The sequence below is a fragment of the Haliotis rufescens genome, unplaced genomic scaffold (assembly GCF_023055435.1).
Source record: "Haliotis rufescens isolate VD_foot unplaced genomic scaffold, xgHalRufe1.0.p SCAF_9, whole genome shotgun sequence".
NCBI classification, from domain to species: Eukaryota; Metazoa; Mollusca; class Gastropoda; order Lepetellida; family Haliotidae; genus Haliotis; species Haliotis rufescens.
The window spans coordinates 34,197,198-34,204,974 of NW_025964383.1; positions in this window are offsets into that span (position 1 = coordinate 34,197,198).

Consider the following 7,777-nt stretch of genomic DNA (forward strand, 5'->3'; position numbering starts at 1 on the left):
AAAGTTCATTGAAAGTGGCAGGAGGCGTCATTTTGTACTATGATGGCTTTAGGTTCGGTGTAAGAGCAGTCGTGGTGAAAGAAGATACTGGTCCTGTATTGTCAAGGAGTGCACTGCAAGGATCACAACTCAGGGTGAGTTGCTCCACGCCATTGAGATCATGGGTTACTACCACAACCACTACCGTTCGAGTTTGAGGTTGATGCCTTTAAGGCTAGACTGGTGGAGAGAGCGAGGACAGAAACGACCCCTATACCCACTATCTACGGAGAGGAGATATCCAGACTACGCCAACATCGTCTCAGATGACCTCCTGAAGCAAATACAAGCCCTGAAGTCTCTCACCACTATCCTCTACCGCAAGAGACACAAGATCTTGCCCCGCCTTCCTGACAGCAGACCCCAGATCCAGCTGGAGAAGCACTCCCAGACTGACAGAGGCGACCAGCTCCTACACCGTGTTAGTGACGACATCCTCATCCTCATCCTCATCTTCACTACAGACAAGAACATTGAACATTTGTGTGCTGCAGACATTGTATTTTGTGATGGTACATTTTATGTCTGTCCCAAGCTGTTTGATCAGATTTATTGTTTACATGTTGAGGTGTTTGGCCATATGTTTCCATTAGTATACTGTTTGTTGTACAATAGAACAAAAGAGTGTTATGTCAACATGTTTCAGTACCTGTGCGATTTTGCTAGTAGGCGAGGCCTAGAGTTTGCCCCACTGACAATTCAGTTGGACTTTGAACGTGCAGCTCACAATGCCGTGACTGATGTTTTTCCTTGGACATTAGTTTGAGGGCGTTTCTTTCACTTCACCCAATGTATTTGGAGGAGGGTGCAGAACTAAAGGTCTGGTGATGGACTATAAGGAAGATGAGGAGGTTAAGAAGCTGGTGAGAAGAGCTGCTGCCCTCCCTCTAGTACCTCGTGACAAGGTGGATGATGTGTGGCTTGATGCCATTGCTGACTCTCCAGCTGGCCCTAAAGTGACTGCCTTCATGGACTATGTGACAACCAGTTGGGTTCAAGGACAGACCTTCATCCCAAAGATTTGGAATCATAATTTGGACATCACTAAGCACCAGTACTCAGCAGGATCATTTGGGCAATAATTGTAAAAATCAAAACCCCTAATGTGAAACCCCCAGTGGTTGTTATGATAACAAATCCTATCTGCAGTCAGACAACATGACAGTCTATATTCATTTCCAATATCCTCCAGTAAATATTGGGTAATGTCAGAGTAACACCCTTTGAAAAGATACCTCTAGTCACCCACCAAACCTCATCTTATTAACTTTTACCAAAAACAAACAAAAAGTGGGGTGTGGGGAAATGTCAAGAATATCAAGAGAATTATGTTTTCGTAACGAGTTACGGTACTTCACAAAATACCCTTATGGACCTCCTATTATAAGAAATACATCTTTTTGTAGATCTTTTAATTAAAAACGGTTATATGCTACTGACGTTTAAATGTATCTAATTTTACCGTTAAAAAAGTTGTTGAAAAATGTTCATGTGTCAAACATTAAAATATATCTTCACCCGCAGCGCTTGTTGTATTAACATTCATTTATTATCATAATCAATGTTTAGGTTTTACGTCAACTTCACAGTCCTGTATTTCGTCAACGGGGTAGGTGGGGTTGAATCATAAATAATATGCTTAATAGATATAACCCACCATACTTAATTGTAGGGGAAAAGTTTAATGTATTACATTACATTACATTACATTACATTATTGATTATAGTAAAGATTTATAGGTATATATGTTGACTATAAATTATAAATGATGTATATATGTAAATACGGATATATTAAATATAATACTAGAACATAGTACAGAGGGAGAAAGTTTTAAATAAAGATAAGATTAAGGCCTAATATAATAGTAATGTATAGCTTTGTTAGTCGTAAAGCATAGCAGGATATAGTAATATAAACAGTTAGGCTGTTTTGCAGTATGATGGACCTGCTAAAAAAAGGAAAACTGAAGTGAAGCCTAGCTTCAACATTCATATATCTTAACATGATGTTAACATGTGTTATAGCGCTTGTACAAGAAACGTTAACTCCAGCAAAGCATTAAGAGACCTGACGGACACTTTTGGCGTTCAATCCGTAATCTGTTTGTTTGTTCACAGGGACATACACACACATAATTTACATACATGTAATCATACGTACAGCCATGCATACCATGCATACACACAGCCATGTAACCATACGTACGTACTGAATAGGAGGCGTGTGTATTGATCTGTTGTCTTAATCACTGACCCATCAATAGTGTCAGCCGGCATGTATCAAATCTTTATAACCGGTGACATTGTGATAACTGTCACACCTGACTTATCTGTCTGAATGACACGTCTGAAAACAAGAGGTGAACCGTTACACAGTAATTCGGGGTAACGATTTTCTGTGCTATAGAATCTGTACTGCATGTATACTCACACGCAAAAGAAACGCAAGTCGAGTATGCAGTATACATGTTATTTATTTTCAACAGTGAAGACAAGAAATACTAATAGGGCAAGATTGACAAAAATTTGACTGAAGACAGTTCAATGGATTAAAAGGCAGATGACATGATTGGGTTTTTTTTCAAATGTTAAGGGCTTACACAGTTTCGGGGCAATACCCAAAATGTCAGTCAATACCTGGTGTGACCACCAGCACACTGTGCGTAGTTCATCGGCAGTTGTAGGGACTGGGCGCACATTGAGCAGACGCCTTTGAACCTCATCCCACAAGTGTTCGATGGGGTTCAGATCAGGGCTTAGGGCTGGCCACGGTAGAACACGGATGTTGTGTTGTTGCAGAAAGGCCATGGTAGCTCTGGCAACATAGGGACGAGCGTTGTCCTGATGGAAAATGTGTTGTTGATGTTGTGGAAAAAATGGAACAACGTGGGATCTGATCACTTGGTCGATATACCGCTGAGCAGTGACGCCGTGTCCCCGACCTTGACCAACATTCAGAAAGCACATGGGTCCAAGTCTCGCATAAAGTCCAATCCCTGCCCATATCATGACGCTAGGTCCACCCCATGGATCCCTTTCCACAACGTTTCTGTCAGCGAAACCATCACCTCGACGCCGCCAAATTTTGACTCTTCCGTCTGCATGGGAGACACAAAAGCGACTTTCATTAGAGAAGATGACACGCCTCCACTCACGATGAGGCCAATTGCGATGACCCTGTGCCCACTGAAGTCGTGCTTGTCGATGCCATGGTTTGAGAACAGGATGACGTGCTGGTCGGCGACATCTGAGGTTGTTGGAACGGAGACGTCGGATCACAGTGTCCCGGCTAATGTGTCGATTATGTGTTCCTATGGTCTATCGAGCACTTTCACTTGCAATTGGTGTTGACGGGTAATCTGCCGATCTTGTCGAGGTGTGGTGACCCTAGGACGACCGCTCCGAGGAAGGTCATCTGTGGTCTGTGTAGCATTGTATCGATGCAGGAGATGGTAAACTGTGGTTATGTTGGTCTCCAGCTTCCAAACGTCCGTTAGCCTGGTTTCTCTGAATTTGAGTTAGGCGTGACATTGTTGACCAAGGACTGGTAGGTCCAAGAATCGACTACAGTTTTATACCCACTACAGTTCGTGACAGTTCGTGCGTTTTCGATTTCGTGAAAAATGGGTGCATGATACCGACATATTCATTGAAATGGTGCGTTTTGGCGATTCGTTTTTTATGTTGCGTTTTTACTCGGGGCTTCCAAAATGCAACCAAACATATTGATAACACCATCAGGCTTCACTACATGCTAAAACTCATATCAATTTATGGTTCCGTGTTTGTTACCTATTTGCTTAAAACCACTTGCGTTTCTTTTGCGTGTGAGTATATATGGAGTACATATATCTTACGATAATGTGTCATTTCTGAATCAGTACAATGTATGGCATAAGTATAAACACTTAAAAGTAGACACATGTTAACGATAATAATGACAGAGAGATAATCAAACGCAGGTCGGGTAAGTATTATTACCTTGGTTGATTATAAGTTGTCATTTTTTAAACAGTTTTTCACAAGATGAAAGAAATAATGGTGCAGAAAAAGACTAGCAATTAACACTATAACCGTGATGCACTCGGGTTACTTAATACAATCTACACAGAACAATATATAGGGCGCCTTTTAACTATTTATTCAATATTTCATATCAATAAATTATTTATGGATACCAAAGAATGAATTTATATCACAAATTTGATTTGACTTTTATCATGTGATGTTTATTAATATAGCAGATCGGGTTTTAGATATCAATAATTGAATTTATTATCAAATAATGTACTTAATCATCTAAAAAATTGAATATGGCATACTTTTATCTATAGCATTCGTCTCTGTGAACCATATGCCCACATATGTATCATTGTATTTAATGCGATTTGAATATTATCATTTACTATCGTACTTAATTCATGTTTTAATTTGACATGTCACCACAAAATACAATTTTTGCTTGTGAGCTCAACACAATTGAGAAATACTCTAAAAGATATGACAAGTAAACCATTAATGTACGTTGAAGAAATATATATTGTAAATGCCAAAATGATGTATCTAGGATCAAGTAGAAGATATATTGACAGTAGCGCTGGGAATATGTTCAACAAACCCGTGAAAACAACACTGCTTTAGTTCAATGTTTATCTCTCCTGGCGGCCATTATGCAACGGCCATCTTACACAAAACCCCGCGCTTACGTCTACAGGCCTCTGTCTGTGGTGCAGTAATTAGTAGACCTCTCCCTCAAGTGTGATGGTCGACAGTTCCTCGCCATTGATGACGGTACCAACAACAAGATCCTCGTCTTTGCAACACCTCACATGCTAGAGGCAATGCAAGCTGCAGATACGTTGTTTATGGATAGTACCTTCTACTCGTGTCCTTCGTTATGGAGCCAGCTGTACGGCATTCACTGCCTGCAAGGAAACCACATGTCCCCCGTTGCCTTTGCCTTGATGTCGAACAGACAGCGACAGACGTATGTAAGATTGTTCAGCCAACTCAAGAGTACTGTTGAGACTGTTACTGGCGCAGAACGTCTCCCTATCACCATCCAAACTGACTTTGAGCTTCCAGCTAATCAGGTCTTGGAAGAGACATTTCCTAACTCTGATCTTCGTGGGTGTTTGTTCCATTACAGCCAGTGTATCCTGTGCAAGGTCCAAGCACTTGGTCTTGTTAGACTCTTCTATACAGAGAGGATGCAGAAATCCAGAGAATCATCAGACGATCTGCCTGCCTTCCTCTCCTGCCACCAGACACAGTTCAAGACGCATGGCTGGAGATCCTGGAAGATAGGCTGGACATTCCACTTTTGGACAACTTCACTGACTACGTGACGTCTACATGGGTGGATGATGAAGCCTATTTTCTTATTCGAATGTGGAACCAACACAACAATACAGAGCGAGAATAAACAATCACCTCGAAGGATGGCAGTCACGCCTGAATAGAAGCTTAGGAAAGGCCTATCCAAATTTATATGAATTTGTTTGAAGGAATTTGAGAAGATTGACAATATTGGAAGAGTTCAACTTCAACACGGCAGCCAGCAAGCTCCCCGAGGGAGAGTATACAGAGACTTAGACTCGCGTCTTCAGACACTGAAAGTGAAGCTTGTGCAAGGACAGATGACCTCAATGAACTTCTTACATGCTGCCAGCCACCTGTTGAAACTGAAGAAGTGAACTGTGAACTAAGATGACGATGTGAACTATTGATAGATCTGGGCCCAATTTTTCAACACAAAGTTTTTGCTATTAAATAACATTAAATAATACACATTCTTTTTTGTTTGTCTAACAGTCTGGACACTGTTATTATTGAAATAGGGGTGTTCTCATTGTGCCTACACTTTAATTTACAGTGAAGGCAGACTGAGATGTAGGCAGACTGAACCATGAATACAGACTGCCATGTTGTCTGAGAAGATCTGTAAATCTTAACAATCACTGGGTGTGACCATATAGACAGGATATCATTCGGGTTTCTGATTTTGACAATTACTCCATGAGCATACTGAGTATTGGTGCTTGGGGATATAAAATGTAACAGTTTGTTATCAGAGGAGATTGATAGTGAACTTTTAGTATCAGGTAGATATGATATCTGTAGGATTTATGTTCCTTTCTTTCTCTTTGTCAAAGGATTGTGGGTATATGTGTGGGTAAACCTCTCACATTGATGACAGAAAGTCACTCAACCAGATCATGTATTCTTCTTAAAGAAGACCAGAACCCGTGTATTATTAAAACATCCTCAGAATACCAATAACAACGAAATGTAGAAATTAACAAACATGACCAACATTATTCTTTCATGTTTATCTTTGTGCCATGCATATAACTATAGCTATATAAACATATGCATACTTTTTCAATTTGTGTGAAGTCATGGTTAAATACAGTTGATTCTGAAATCATGTCTTTTTAAGGGTATTTTTTGTACTTTCATCGCAAAACAAAAGTTTCACTTTTATCCTCAAAAGCGCAATAATATTCATTTATAACCTGTACGTCAATTTTTAATTTAATACAAATTACGTAACATTCATGTTACTTTGATGATATAAGTTGTTACAGACCAATGGACTGACAAGGTTCATTACATGTCATAAAAGTGCCGGGACATAATGTGGTGGCAATACATTCTCTAATTAATACCTGTCACAAAGGGACGGCCCATTTGGGATTGTGCTCTGGAAATGTGTTACGCAATATGTGTATTCACAAAACAACATTCAGCAAACTATGTACTTAGTGAAGGAAGACAAGTTCTATGGATGAACAACTTCTTTATTACAATTAGTGCGACGTTTCGTTGTAGATCCTAACACCTTTATCAAGCAAGTGATGGACAGTGCTGACTGACTGATATAGGAGATTTAACGTGCACTTTCCGACTGTAGCGTATTTCGCACACGGGCCTGGTCGGACCATTTAGTGTATTCCGAAAAGGGTGAAAGTGGTGTGTGCAACCCAAGAGGGGGCTTTTAGGGGTTGCTTATATTGAATTTTTGGATTTTTTAAATTTGGAATAAATGCCGAGGTGGGTGGAGGAGGGAACTCGGGAGCCGGGTGGGGTGGGTGTAGTGCTGAGCAGCATAGGTATATAATACTTATTAACACAAATGTTTATGCAGTAAATTGATTGATGGACACAGAGAGCTGATTAAGATGATTGCAAGCCAGTGAATGACTAATGGGACGGGGTAAACAACCACGGAGGCTGATTTGGATGATTGGAAGCCAGTGAATTAGAAGCCCGACGTGCCGTCAACATCTGTTCCACGCCACAACAGCTACAAAGTGAACTCAACCACCTCCGCCATGTCTTCACTAACTTCAACAATTATCCTTCCAGGCTAGTTGAACAAACAATAAAAACACCCTCCTCTCACTCTATATATCACTAATTAGATCCAAACTGGACTATGGCAGTGCCATTTACGACACCTTAAACAACTCTCCCATTAAAAAACTAGACTCAATCCAGTATCAGGCCCTATAACTAATCACACGAACTCAACATGGCACCTCCTCCACCTCACTCCAGGCCTTAACAGGAGAAATGCCACTTAAACTACGTAGGGAACAACTTTTTCTAAACTTCTGGGCCGCGTCCCAATCAAACCCTCTAATCGAAAACTTAATAGAAAACAATATTAGCCCTAGAAACCAAGCCCTAGCCCGGAAAAATCCACTACTTACTCCAATTTCCCAAAGAA